General features: G+C 34.0%; 1 long non-coding RNA gene across 3 annotated transcripts; it reads left to right on the forward strand.

The window, feature by feature from the left end:
* Positions 1 to 9,151: 9,151 nt before the first annotated feature.
* LOC145614098 (uncharacterized) lies at positions 9,152 to 15,357 on the forward strand. 3 transcript variants are annotated; one of them, XR_014107054.1, is made up of 6 exons: positions 9,152 to 9,271; positions 9,369 to 9,666; positions 11,244 to 11,504; positions 11,602 to 11,747; positions 15,086 to 15,204; positions 15,343 to 15,357. It is a non-coding gene; the product is annotated as an uncharacterized LOC145614098 (long non-coding RNA). The 3 variants fall into 3 exon arrangements; XR_014107055.1 differs by lacking the exons at positions 15,086 to 15,204; positions 15,343 to 15,357 and adding an exon at positions 12,234 to 12,752 and having other exon boundaries at positions 9,369 to 9,413; positions 9,588 to 9,666; XR_014107052.1 differs by lacking the exons at positions 15,086 to 15,204; positions 15,343 to 15,357 and adding an exon at positions 12,234 to 12,752.
* Positions 15,358 to 15,876: the final 519 nt, after the last annotated feature.

A 15,876-nucleotide genomic window follows, 5' to 3' on the forward strand; every position in this document is an offset into this window, starting at 1 on the left:
TTATAATCTAGATTATATTAATTAATTAGGAATAGAAAGACTCGTTTCTTTGTGGATTCGACCCTAATTCCCTATCTACATTAGTTAGAGGATTTAGGAATTACTTTTGATTAGGGGATACGACTTTACCCTGTCACTAACAAAATAAGTAACCAAGGAAATAAAACACTAGGAACGGGGATCAACAAGTAATCATGCCGATTGCAACAACTTGGAAAGATCAAGTCAATCAAAGGTTGTGAAGACTAATGATAAGAGCAACCAATTGGAATTAAAGAGCTATCTCCTAATTGTTAAGCTATGGTTCACTATGAATAACAAACTAAGAGAATCACAATCAAAGCCAATCGATAATTGCAGTTCCTAAATCAATTATTCTTGTCATTAGCAATTAAAATGCAATCTAGCATAATTCTCAAGGCCGAATTGAATTACACACATGCGAACCTTCATTAATCACTTTAATCTCAACAATTAATCAACAAAATTCCCAAATTAATCACAATTAATCAATCATACAAGTTTCACCCAATTCCTAGCCAACAACTACTCAAATATCATCATCTATCAACAATCAACTAAAGAAATCAAGAATTCACAAAATATGGAGAACAACTACACTAATCAAGCATCAAACATCAAAATCAATTCAAACAAACATGAAATTAAATAAAGCAATAAAGAGGAGAGAGAGTGAGAAAGCTTCATTGATTGATAATGGAGATCTTCAATACAATTGTCATCTTGAATCTTCAACCTCTCAAATAACTAACCATTGAAATTGGCGGAGCAGGGACTGATTTATGTTGCGGGAACAAGGGAAGTTGCGTGAAACAGGGCACGACGGCCGCGCCCCCGGTGAGCCCGCGGCCAGACAGCGGTGACTTACTGCCTAATTTGGTGCAGCTGAGCCTGCGCCCGCGGCTGTCATACCCGCGTCCACAGCTGGGCTGCTCGGTGATTCCCTTTTTCGATAATGGATTCTTCAATAAAAACAATGGATTTTACCATATAAGAAAGCTTGAACTCATTTCTGGTGTTATTCCTTAGATTTCCTTCATTCCTTCAAAACCTTTTGCTAGCAACAAATTAAACATGCCAACATTCTTGCTTTCCTTTTCGAATCCTTTAAGATTCACTAGAATTGCTCTCCTCGGGCTCCTGCTCAATTGTTTCCTTGATTGGGACCCGAAACATCAAACGCTACTTCAGATTAATACACATACCTCGATGCAAACCACACCTACATACAAGCAAACCCGAGAGGAAAAATCAAGAAAAAATAAAATAAAATTAATAAAATAGAAATAAATAAAGTAAAATAGAAAATAAAGAAATAAAACTAAAACTATGTATTAAGGACTAAAATCATGAAAAACTCACAAAAACTAATCAAAACTCAAAATGAGTTATTAAAATGGAAAAACAAGGAAAACTAAGAAAATTATAGGAAAATAAAGAAAGAAAATATAGAAAAAGAACCTAAATCTTATTTTTTTTTAGCGTCATAAATGTACCTCATCACCTCTATTAATAAAAAAATAAGGGTCGAAGAATCAATCAAAGATACGAATTCGAATTGGAATAATACTCTTGTGATAGATACCAGTTTTTGCAATTTTTGTTTTTATCATATCTTTTGATCCAGAAATCAGAATAAGATAAATAATATGTCGAGATGAAGTCTACTTTCTAACCCAATTAGAATCAAATTAAAATCCCTTTTATAATAAAAGATATGGACAAAATAGTGGGATGGTGTCAGTTTTGGATAGAGTTTGATATTTAATTCATATCTTTTTCGTTATAGCTCGGAATTGATATTATAATATATCATTGGAAAGATAATTTCAAGGGATATCCAACCATTTAAGATTTGGATAAAAACTATGAGGCACAAAAATAATATATGTCTATCTTTGAACGTCTTTCAATTTGAATAGAATTAGGATTTTCAAAAAGAAAAGTTTTATTCAGTTTCAATATCTTTAGTCTTATCTTTTCAAAAAGGATAATTAAGATCTTGTAGAAATTTATAGAAGCTTCTAATTAATACTAATTGTTTTAGAAAAGGGATTAAATCCTTTGGACCCTCCACATGATCATTGGGTCGTAGGTAAGGTAGGCTTAGGTTCGGTTTGGGCTCAGTTTAATATTTTGGTCATAACTTATTCGTTATAACTCGGATTTGGGCTTACAATATATCGTTGGAAAGCTCTTTTCAAGCCTCATCCAACTATTCAATCATTGGACCCATATTATGGACCAAAAAAACTGGAATAAACGTTTTTATAAAAAGGACACGGAATGAATGATTTTAAAGGACACGAAATGAATTATTTTGGGTTTAAAGGCACGAAAAGAGGAAAATAAGTGAAGGTTTGGAGAAATGGACTAGAAATTGGGTTGGTTTATGAAATGAAAATATGGATTTAAGCACTCCAAGATTAAATACTCAACCCGGCCAATAATGGCGGTGAAAGGTTGTTCATCATCGGGTTTGGTTTTGGGGAGACATTTTTAGGTTTCTACAGAAGCCCCCACTTTGACTGAGTTTGTTGAAACATCAGTTTCGATAACGATAGTCAAAATAGTCGATAGGGACGTAGAATGATTTAAGACGTTCTGCGATCCTAAATCACTCTTTATACGCCGATACATGCAGAAAAATGTTAGTTCCACAGAAAAAGAGTAAAGGGATAGAATGCGTATCTGACACCAGTGTATCGGTGACAAATGAGTTTGATAGCTTCCTATACTTGAAGGAATCCACCAGATGACGTTTTGTTGAAACACTTTCCATGCCTAAGGAAAGTCGACTGATGAGTTTGGTAGCTTTCTAAGCCTGAAGAAATCTACCGGATGATACTTTCCATGCTTGAGGAAAGTCGACATATGAATTGATGGTTTTCTATGCTTGAAGAAACCCACCGATAATACTTTCCATGCTTAAGGAAAGTCGACAGATGATTTTGGCAGTTTTCTATGCTTGAAGAAACCCACCGGTTGAGATACTTTCCATGCTTGAGGAAAGTCGACATATGATGTAATCGTTGACTTCTTCGCTTTGAGAGATGACAACGGTCGACAATTTTCCATACTTGAGGAAAAACTTGTCTAATAAGATTGCAAGTCTCTGTGTATCAAGAACCTTGCGCCATGAAATGATGGTGGTCTGATTTTTCCCGAACGTGGGCTATAGTTAGTCCACTTATCCCCGGACGTGGGTTGTAGATGGTCCGCTTGTCCCCGGACGTGGGCTGTAGATGGTTTGCTTCTCCCCGAACGTGGGCTGTAAATGGTCCGCTAGTCCCCGGACATGGGCTATAGATGGTCCGCTTGTCCCCGGACGTGGGATGTATTTGAGACTTGCAAAATAAAATTTGCCAAGGGACTCGTATAGACTATGATTGACTTGGCCAACTAACTTGACCAAGCTTGACTTGACATGACATGTATATAACTTGTGGTTGCACTACTAGAAAAACATTTATTTGCAGCGGTTAAAAATCATTAATTTGCTGCGTTTTTCGGGTGGCAGATACAAGCAACCGAAAATGCAAAAGCAAAAATTTTCCGTCATTTTGTCATGAGACGAGTGGAGGGTACCGACTTTCTCCCGAAAAAGAAAGACGTGAAAAATGACTTTTATTTTTGAACTTCCCTCGAAAATAATGTATGCATGATGCATGTTCTTATGCTAGGAAGCTAAGGACAATTACATCATGTGACACGATAGATGAATTAACTTAGGTCACGGAGCTAAGCATCATATATGGTGTAAAGTAATTATCTTGAACGTCACTTAGGTTTGGAAGCTAAGCGCGTATATAGATGAAGTAATTATTGGATAATGAACGTTGCTTAGGTTAAGGAGCTAAGCACGATATGCTTTGTATGATTACAAATCATTGATATATAAATGTTGCTCAGCACATTATGCGATGCATGAAACAATGAATATTGCTCAGGTTAGGAAGCTAAGCAAGTATACAACGTTTCTTCTAATGAATGTTGTCTTTAAAGATGATGAAGCATGCGCGGTAGGGAAACAAGATTTCATGATAAAGGGTTCCTAAGGGAAAGATGATATGGTTATGTGAGTGTGCAAGAAGTATGTGAAAGTGATACTAAGTTGAGGCTACAAAGGCTATGGTAAGGGAAATATATGTGAGAAGAGTCGCGATGGTGACTCTTTAGGCTAGGTACGCTAAATGATGTGGGTTCAAGCCCCCAAGTCTAGCTCTAGATGGATAGGGTCATAGGGATAAGCATTGGATATTCTTTGACTCGATCATGCATATGAATGTGGCCGCACCTCAATGTGAGGTTGCCTATGTATCCGTTAAGAATCAGGCCGAACGTAGCTCTAACCGAACTTTGCACAAGTGTATGTACACCTCAAAGAGGTCTTTCAAGGGTTATAATATGGTTAAGTAGATGGTTTAAAGAAGAAAAGGGTACAAGGCTCAAGACCCGAGAGAATCCCTAAGATGTGTAATTGTGAATTTGAAAATTTTGAATTTTGCAAGTTTATTTTCATTTTTTTTTCGCTTTTCGTTTTTTTTTTCATTCTTTTGAATCAATGTAGGCAATCTCAGATAATGCGCTCCATCATTCACTTAGCATTCATGTTTCTCAGGCACGGTACCAAGCACTCGATGAGAGACGCAATTTGAGACGTGTTCATATCAAAGACATTGGAACACTTGCCCTTAGACATTGTTTTTTGTTTACTTATTCTTTTTTTTTTGTTTTTTTTTTTATTTGAACTTGCTTTCTAACTGTCACACAAATTACACACCTTCCCATTCCAGGGTTAAGTGAATGTGGGTTGAAAATAAGGCTAATCGTTAGACGAAGCTCAAAGTGGTTAATGAAGAAATGTATTTGAATGGTTAATGGGAAATAATGGGTTGCAAAGGTGCCTCAAATCATTGGTATACCTTGTGTTTGGTACGACGATTGATTTTTTCTTTTCTCCTTTTTTTTTTTTTTTTTTTTTTTGCTAATCACATTATCGAATGCAAGAAAGAGATGCTCATTTATGAAGAAGGTAAGAAATGTGACACATATATAGACACATGGATAAGGAGAACCTATGCTAGACTTTTTAGGGGGAAGGGTTTGAAACAAAAGAAGAAGAAAACATGAAATCTTGGTGAGAAGCTTGCATCGTGCTTTGTCTTGGTGGCATTTTATGAGTTACTTCTTGCCGCCTGGTGAGGAAAATTTTTTGTTGTTGTTGATGCTTTGATTGGAAGGAAAGAAGGAAGGAGTGACGCTCCCCTTATTCTTCCAACTATTGCCTAGTGATTTTAGACTTAAGTACTGTGTAATGATGAACTCACTTAATGCATTCACTCAATACTTGGATAGGAAAGGAAGAGTGTATGAAACTTATGGGTAATACTCAACTCATTCCTATTACGACGGAGAACGACGCATGCATGGTCTTAATATACGATCATAAACAATATAGTGCATTACTTGAAGACAAAGTGTGTGCAATGACTCAACATGTGTGATTAGGTGATTTTATTAATACTCGTGGTATGATCGCATGGCTAGACATGAGGACGTTGTGAATAACAAAGGACCTAATGACCAAATAGCACGGAAGACTAAAAGACAAACTAACTTGATTAATTTTGTCCAATTTTAATGTTTATGCTATTTACTAGGTGAAAATGGTCTATTGGCAATCGTTAGTCATAAATAAGATCAACCACAATCAAAGCAAAGAACACATGAGTATAAAAATTAAATAAATAAAAAATAAAAATTTGTAATCCTATGTTATATGAGTTGACACGGATTAAAGGACTTGGATAGACTAGCTTGACTTGATTTTTTTTAAAAAAATAAAATAAAATAAAAAATGTAACGCTAAAAAGACACCTAAACTGGACAGACTGTAGTATATCAGTTAAAACTATTGATCTGTGACTCTGATTGGAACGAAACCAACTCCAAATGAAATATAAAACTCGGGGCTACAGATCCATAGGTGGCACGACACATAACTCTTTCTAGAACTCTGAATATGACCAAAACAAGTTGACTCTTGTGCAGTATACGGGAATAAAAATCCGGGTGACTCAAAAAAAAAAAAAAATCTATGGGTCAACTCTAATAATAAAAAAAAAAAAAAGGTTTGATAAGAGAATAAAAAAAATAAATAAAAAGTTAAAAAATGCACATATAAGCACATTTTCACGAACGATGCAATGAAGTTCGCAACCTAAAGTCAAGTTCTGTGTTTGACTACGGTCAAGCTTAAAAGGGTGTCAAAGGGTACCATGGTTAAGAGTTTGGACGCGTTATCAAGGCAGCCACCTCCCTTGAGGGTGTATGCCAACAGGCGGCTCCGCGAGTTCTTTATGAAATCGAACTCGACTCCATGGTTTGGGTGAATTTAAAACTCGATGAACCCTTATTACCATGAGCATTTTTGGGTTGATAGAGCTTAAATCTCCCGAGCTAGCCACATACGTAGAACATGTACTATTGTGGAAAAATAGGTAATCTAAAATGCATATTCATATGTGACAATGCCAATTAAATCGCAGGAATACAATTCAAGAATTTCCAAGTCTCATTCACTCATCTTAATTAAATATCGATCACTCAAATCGATAAATAACCAAGAATCCTCCCTAGTGGAGTCGCCAAATTGTAGGCGTTGTTCGAATTGCGCCTACGTAAAGCATGTGTGAATATGCTTGGATCTCATAGGAAGTGGGAATTGACATAATACGATTAGGGACAACTAAAGTAGGGAGCCTCCAACAAGTTTTTTAAGGAACTTGTAAACTGTTCACGGATCATTTAAGGCAACCACGAATAAAGGGACAACGAAAGGCAACAACGATTGACCTGTGAAGGTTACACTCCATTCATAATCCATGAGATTACTAACTCCATATGGTTCAGAACCACGAAAGGAGGATCGGGGATGATGATACGAAGTGAGTCATGGAGTCACATTCGCTTGTATTGGCCTCTACTCGATTCTTATAGTGAAAAGTGATTCCTGCGATCTCAAAGGCATGCAAACAAAATATCAATTTGCTCCAATCTATTATTAGGCTAAATTGGTTTAATATTAATGTAACATATAATTCTAAAATATTGTGATCACTTGAATTAATAACAAGATTAAAAAGGAACCTAAATCGGTTGTCCAAATTATCTTATTAGGTGTGATATAATAGAATAAACATTAATATTGGAAGCAATTTAGCAATAATATGGTTAGTCAAATCAAATGTAAATAAACATAATCATGATACTAGCAACAAGAATAGAAATAAGAGTAATTAAGTGATTAATTACTCACTTTCCACGTTTCCTTGAATTGTTACATCATGAATAAATTGTTAGTAACTTCAATTAAAATATAAATCAAATTGAAACAATTAAATTAAATAAAAATTAGATTTGATTTGGTCTAAACCCTAAGTTAATTATACCTTTCACGCATTTGTTTAAGTATAGAACTTTGGGTATTGTATGGACTCCTTGAAGTGTTTAGGGGAAGTATTATGGAATAATAGGGAGGCTAGTGTTTAGGCTAAAGAGGGAGAAGAGAATGATTTGATGATCAAGTTTGTTGATGATTGAAAAAGGGGAAATATGACCTCTATTTATAAGAAAAGAAGGGTCGAAGAATCAAGAAAAAAATAAGAATTCGAATTGGAACAATACTCTTGCGATAGACAACAGTTTTTGCGGTTTTTGTTTTTATCATATCTTTTGATCTATAAATCGGAATAAGATAAATAATATTTCATTGGAAAGCTGATGAAGTCTACTTTCTAATACAACTAGAATCAAATTAAAATCCCTTGTAGAATAAAAGATATGGACGAAATAGTGGGACGGTGTTAGTTTTGGATAGAGTTTGATATTTAATTCATATCTTTTTCGTTATAGCTCGGAATTGATATTATAATATATCATTGGAAAGATAATTTCAAGGGCTATCCAACCATCTAAGATTTGGATAAAAACTATAAGGCACAAAAAATAATATATGTCTATCTTTGTACGTCTTTCAATTCGAAAAGAATTAGGATTTTCAAAAAGAAAAGTTTTATTCAATTTCAATCTCTTTAATTTTATCTTTTCAAAAAGGATAATTAAGATCTTTTAGAAACTTATAGAAGCTTCTAATTAATCCTAATTGTTTTAGAAATGAGATTAAATCCTTTGGACCCTCCACATGATCATTGGGTCGTCAAAAACTTTTGTATACATCCGGTTTACACTAATATTAGTGTATATCGAGCAGTATAAGGGTAACTTTTAGCTAATTTTAGGGTAACTTTTTGTCTTTTTTTGGGTAACTCTAAACATAATACAATTTTTATATAAATCAACAACAAGAAAAGTTTTATAAAGGTAATTTAATTACATTCAATCACTAATAATTGATTTTTAGTCATTTAAAATGTGATTCTTTACTAATAAAGCGTAGATAATTTTTATTTGAATTGGGTTACTTTAACGCATATTGGGGTAACATTTATTCATTTCAGGGGTAATCTTTAATCGCTTTAGGTTATCTTTATAATGGATGTACAATAATTATTGTACACCCGATTTTTTTAAAAGTTTGTGTTGGGTCGTAGGTAAGGTGGGCTTAGGTTCGGTTTGGACTCAATTTAATAATTTAGTCATAACTTATTCGTTATAACTCGGATTTGGGTTTATAATATATCGTTGGAAAGCTCTTTTCAAGCTTCATCACTGGACCCAGATTATGGACCAAAATAAACTGGAATAAACGTTTTTATAAAAAGGACACGAAATGAATGATTTTAAAAGACACGAAATGAATTATTTTGGGTTTAAAGGCACGAAAAGAGGAAATAAGCGAAGGTTTGGGGAAATGGGCTAGGAATTGGATTGGCTTATCTTAACCTATTCAAAAGTGGAAACCTTCAAAAATTGGTCAACATATGAGTCTAAAGTCCATGATTTTTACTGTACAATTGAGCAAAATTGGCGAAATTTTGCTGGCTTGTAAATCGTTCATTTCATTGCAATTTGGTTTCATTTAATGAGTCAGCATATTACTTTTTCCCCTTTTCCCTCATCTCCGCTCATTCTACTTTTACATTTCATTTTCTTTTCTCACTCCTCCCTATCTTTCATTCCTTTCTCCTCCATTAAGATGCGTACTCCATTGATTTTTCATTTCATTTCATAATCTGATTTTTCCATTGAAGCATATCTGAGTTTTCTCTCCTCCATTGAAACTGAGGTATGGTTATTGAATTTGCCCAATTTGGTTTGTTTTTGGGTATATAAAAATTATAATTCTGAATTTTTTGGGACTAAAATGGTTGCTCCGATTTTAGATTAATGGATTCATGAGTGAATGGATGCATTGAAGCGACTTTGAGGTAAGTGCCTGCTATTATTATTATTATTATATATATTTTTTTAATCGTACATTTTCAATTTCACTATGTTGGGTTTGAGTTTTTTCATTTTTTTTTTGTCCGATTGGGTGAGTTCATGAGTTGCGATAACTTTTGTTTAAAATGTTGGATTAAGGGGTTTTGGTTTTATAGCAGGATACATCGGGTTTTTGTTTTCAGACCCATGGCTTCATAATCAGTTTACTCAAGTTGAGTTTTGGCATTGAAATCTCAGGTTTAATTTGAATCATTTTTATTATTATTTTTTTATTTTTTTTGCGTGTGTTTTACGGATTTAAAGTTTGTGCTATTGTTGGTTTGTTGTGGTTTTTGTTGTTTGAATGTAGTACTATACGTTTAGGAGAGAGAGTGGACCTCTTACTCTCTCTGATTTGTCATCGAATTTGTCGAACCTTAAGGTTGTTGGAGATAATTTAACTGAATAACAAAGACTAATTTATGAGGAGTAAGAATGATGAAGTTGATTTTGAGCTCTTTCTTAGGTTTAGTGACTGATTTATTTTGAGCTCTTTCTTAGGTTTAGAGAGATTGGGAAAATGTGATGGTGACGGTGCGAGAGAAATATGGGAGCAAGAGATATGGACACTGGAGGAGGTCAATTATAGTATGAGGAAGCAATAAACAATATTAGAAGACTTTTTTGCAAACACATAAAAGACTTGAGTGATAGAAAGAGTAGGGGGGAAGGGAAGCAAGTGATATGGAGTTTATTTTTGATAAATGTGCTTAATGAGAAGTGGTAGTATAGTTTTAGATTTACATTAAAAAAAATGGATATTAATCTATTCTCACTTGAGCGAGTATGTTCTTAGATTCACAACAATCGGATAGGGTTCCTCTATGGTAGATTAATTATTCAACTATTGGTTATAATTACTCAAGGTGTGAAAGAGATATGTTTAGGATAGCTTATGAGAAGTGCAGTGACAAAGAGAAAGAGCTCATGTAATAGTTTTTGAGAAAAAGCTTGTAAGGGCTTGAGACAAGTATTACTTGTAAATAAAATAAATTTTCCACCATTAATATGGGAAATTGAGAGGGAGAGAATATGGGGTAAGAAAAAGAGTAGGAGGAGCTGAGGGAGAATTGGGGAGTACCTTGAGAGAACATTTTAAAAGTAAACGAGGAAGAGAGACATAACTATTTTAGGATCCTTTTGATTTTCTCATAACCATGAAAGACGAGTAAGTAAAGGAGAGGCAAGGAGGAAATATTATAATTCCAGGAGCATGTAATTTAAACAAATAACTAAGGAAGGTATGAGTTTAGTGTTTTATGACTAATTTATAGTTGTAATAGGAGAGAGTTAGTGATGCTTGAGTTAGGAGGAGCCGAGGGAGAATTGGGAAGTACCTTAAGAGACCATTTTTAATGTAAACGAGGAAGAGAGACATAACTCTAATAGGATCCTTTTGATTTTCTCATAGATTTTCTCATAACCATGAAAGGCGAGTGAGTAAAGGAGGGACAAGGAGGAAATATTATAATTCCAAGAGCACATAATTTAATCAAATAACTAAGGCAGATATGAGCTTAGTGTGTTATGACTAATTTATAGTTGTAATAGGAGAGAGTTAGTGATGCTTGAGTTAGTTCAGATCTCTTGCTTATATAGTCAATAGTATTGACAATTAGTGACCTGTGTTTAAATTTGGGTGAAAATTTGCTATTAGTTTTATTATCTCTTGTTTAGCTGAGGTTGGGGGTACTGTTTTACAAAACGGGAATTATATATGTCAATGAATAAGTGAAATGTTGAAGTTTGAATCAATTTGATTGTTTTATTTGTAGGATTTTGGATAGGTATATGCAAATAACATGTAAATCCTTTAAGCAAAGTTGCTTGAATCTATCAGCTAGCCCTGATACAACTGAGCTTTAGCAACTCTAATCTTCCCTTCCTCGACAGTAAGCTATGCTTTACGCACCTCCTTTGGCCGCTGTACTAGCCATTTGGAAAAGCTCTCGATATTGAACTTTCAAGGTCGAATATGCAAACTATTCTGTGCATACTCAAATGCCTGATAACCAGCCAATTTTTTATCCTGAGAAGTATAGTTACCTTATCACATCATTGAACTCTTTTTTTAGCAAATACTAATTTTTAATTAGTTGGTTATTTATGGTTAATTTTTGATACATTGTGCAGGAAGGGAGATTTTGTTTGCAGTAATCAAGCCTAATCAATGTGTTCCTCTAATTTAAATATCGAGTGTTACAGTTTTATCCGTGTACAAGAGTAGCTGGGTACATCCTTGATACACACGAGTCTAGAAGTTTTGGTTAACATTCGAGGTAGTCCTTTGCTTTGCTACTCAAAAAATGATATTTATTTTATAAACTTTAGTGTGCTCCTAAACTTACTTCATGATCTTTTAAATTAAAAAAGATAGGAAAAAATAACAATAAAAAAGGGTGTAAAAAACGTAGGTAATTGCAACTGACAAAATGCTAAAAATCTAACATGATAAGGACCATTGCCATTGAATCAGCACAAATTTGTAATGAGGTATAAATGCTAATTAAAATAAGATATTGGACCAAATTGGCTTGTGATTGAGGAAATGACTTTTGGGATTAAGGCTTTGATTGATTGACATGTGTACAAATGAGTGAGCTTAGTGAGATTGGCTAATATTTAAGTAAAATGCAATTGGAAATTAAATATCTTACCATGATCAACTTGCAAATTTGTTGTTACTTGTTACCAAATTGCCAATCATGCTGCTATAATGTGTAGTTCCTATTGATTTTTTTTTTATTGATTCTTACCTTTGCTAGGGCGGCTAAGATACTTGTTCACCAAGTGCTTGGTGAAATTGCAAAACTTCTAAAAAAAGAAAGGTTGAGTCTAATTAGAGACAAATTTGTCATGGATGAGGTGGATGGTGATATTTTGATAGAAAGTAGATGTCCCTGTTCTTGTTTTTTGGAATTCTCTTGAGACATATCTTCTTGTTGTCAACGATTTGGTTAGCTTTTCTGTTTCCCCTTTACTCATGTTTTTTTGAATCGATATTGCTAATAATTTCGCATAAATTGTGTGGAAATTTGAGTGTCTGAATTTGATCATTGCAATTCTAATAATTTTTCTTTTTAAGCATTGTGATCTTTAGTTTTTGAGCTGGTTGATATTGTTAAGCTCAACTGTGATATAGATGTTGCATACTACTGTAGTATCATTTTGCTCAACCCGTGTAAAATCTACCTTGAAACTTGTCTGTCTTAAGCGTAGAAACACTTCCAATTTTGATATACTTCTTGTGTTGAGTTAAGGTATGGTACTAATAATTAATGTGTGCTGTTGTTTAAGCCCTATCTTGACGCCAATCTTTCTCCAACTGTAAATTTGTTTAGTTCAGGTCAGTTGATATGCCTTATCTATTTCGTCCATCCATCCAAGATATTTTTTAAATTCACATATACTTCGTATATATTTGTCCAACCAATTTGGTCAAAGCATATAATTTTAGGAGCTATGAAAATTCCAAGAGAATATTATGTTGGTGTTTAAAATTCTTGCTCTTTCTCAAGGGGAATGGATGTCAATATATGGTCTATGGTGTCATGTATATGATATAAAATGCCAAGACTTTCTTGCTCATATACATGATGGTATTGTCTTAATTCAAATTGTGTAATGGATAAAGTTGGAAGTAGTAACACTTAGTTTATCAACGTGATTTGAATCTGTCTACAAGTATACTTTAATGGAAATGTTTCTAACTACTTTTATGAGCTTCTCTGCTTCTTGCTGCCGGCTGATTATACACTATTTGTAAGCCGGGACCTCTGAAATGGTCTTATTTCTAAGTAGCAACATTCTATCATAGGGTTCATTTGCCTATTGCCTTTTGGCTCTTTTTTAATGTCTCCGTGCATGCGACTTTTAAGGTAACTTTAAATGAGGCCAGTGCTTTAAAACTGCTCGAATTTTTTAAGGAGTACTTTTCTTTTGACAACATAACGTCAATGATTTTCATTGTTTGACTTCACTCTTCAGTGTTGGTGACATTTTAGAAGCTTTTTTATAACCTGATTGCTTATCTATTATAGTACTATATCAAGTATGTGATGTGATTCACACTTGAACTATGATGACTTTTTGCTATGCATCTACCGTCTAACTGATCAATGAATTTAAATAAGATTAATGTAGTTATCAATTAGTGATTTTGTTAGGTATTGATAGTATTGGGGCAATGATTGTAGTATGTTATGTTAATATTTGCAAATTAGTTTTTGCACCATTCGATAGTGTTGAGCAATTATGTTGGGATTTATGCATTGTCTACATGACTGTTGAATCTAGCATGAACTTTCATATGCTTTCAGAGGTAAATATGAAGTGATATCTGCTATATTTTGCAAAGCCATTTCAAAAGTGCTATCTGCATTATCCAAATGACTTGAATCAAGCATGAACTTTCATATGTTATAAACTTTGCAAGCTTATAAAAGGAGATGGAAATAGATAAAAAGATCACTTTTAAGAGACCATATCAAGAGTGAGCTTGGGGTAAGGAATATAAAACCCTTCAAAAGAGTTACTAAAGAAGGTCAATGGTGGGGTTTTGGGAAAATCGTTCAAACCGTAAAAATAGAGTTATAGGGAGGGAGAGAAAGGGGACAATAAGATTGGGAAAAATCATTCAAACCCTGAAATACAGTTTTAAGGAGGGAGAAAGAGGGGACAATAAGGTTGGGGGAAATCATTCAAACCGTAAAAATAGAGTTATAGGGAGGGAGGAAGAGGAATCAATAAGGTTGGGGGGGGATAAAAAGAGAATATGAGACAAGAAAGAGGGACAAATACGAGAGAGAGTAATGAGCCTTTAGATTTGAAGTAATTTTTGATGGGTAATTTGAAAGCAAGGAGCCAAGGAGGCCGAATGAGATTAATGAGGCTACCAAGACGGACGAGGAGAGGAAAGCTTAGATTGAGGTTAAGGTTGCTGCTGCTGCTAGGTTGTTGCAGAAAATGTCTGAGTAGGCATGAAAGAAGGGAAAGGCGGTGGTAGTGGTAAAATGTAGAGTAGTTTGGTTTCTAAGACGGGTGTTAGGAAGGTGGTTATAGGGGAAACTATGGGAGTTTTACAAAGAACTCTGGCTATTTCTGAGAGAAAGTGAGAGTTATAAAAGGATTTCTAACTTTCTAAGGGTCACACGACATTTTTATTTCTATCAATAAGACTCTAAACTAATCTGCATATTCAATTGGCAGTGTATGTGCAATTGTGCACTAACATGTTTTTCATTTTCAAGCTTAGAGAAATGATATTTCTTTCTTTTAAATTAAGTGTGATTAGAAATATTGTGAGATTTGTGTTTTACCTCACCTGAAATTAGTATTTTATTTATTTATTTATTTTTTGTAAATTTTATTGGTTAATACAAGTATATATATTTGTGATGATAGGTTTGGCTTGGGTATTTCTAATGATGATGGGTACTATATATAAGTAGAAAGTGATTGATAGATTATAGTTGATATTAGTTCATAGATTCTGTCAAAGATGTCATTGTTTGAGTAGCTTCTTGTATACATCAACGAAATTACATTCCTCTTATAGATTCAAGTTTATATTATTGTACATTTGTTTTACTTTATTGGTTGTGGTGTCATGGTGCAGGCTTATTGCATTATTGGGCAAATCAGGACTCATCTAAGTAGTCAGGCCTTAGTAATTTAAGCTTATTGAAGCAAATTTAGAGCTCTTTGAAGCAGTTTCTCTTATGGGAATTTGTGTAGGTAATGTTGGGTTTGGTTGCACTATTTAGTGTCTGAATCATAGTATTGTGGTGCTTGTACATTATGCACCTAGGTTCATTATATTAGACTTTAGTTTTGGTCCAATTACTAAATTGGAGTTCCTTTACTTTTGTGCAGGTTGATACATGTGGTGGTTAATATTACGTTCAGAATGATCCTCTTTTAGAAGCGAAAACTAATTGTGGGTCTCTTTTGTATGAACTTCAGGTATGATACAAGCTAATTGCACTTCAGCTCTTCAAGGTTAGGATGTTATTTTTATCTTGTTATCATCGGTGATTAACTCTGTTCTCTATGCTTACTATTTTATCTAGATGATATGGGATAAAATGGGCAAGCCAAAAACAACTATGATAAAATGTTACTTGAGGTTGAACAAGAATACATAGAAGTAGACACGAGAAAAGTTGATGCAGCTAGCTGCTCTAGAACTTAGCTACATCTGGCTATATATTGATGATTCAGAGGCAAAACTTGCAGCCATTTATTCTGACATATGTAATAGTTTTTGTAATTAATTTGTAAACTAGGTAGGATTAGTAACCTTTACTCCTTTCTTGATTAGGTTTCTAATTTTATAATGCCCTGTGCGATTCCTATGACTTGTGATGTGGCTAAGATACATTTTTTTTCAAAGCAGTTTGCATGCTA

The sequence above is a fragment of the Chenopodium album genome, chromosome 3, assembly GCF_948465745.1.
Source record: "Chenopodium album chromosome 3, dcCheAlbu1.1, whole genome shotgun sequence".
Classification (NCBI taxonomy): Eukaryota; Viridiplantae; Streptophyta; class Magnoliopsida; order Caryophyllales; family Amaranthaceae; genus Chenopodium; species Chenopodium album.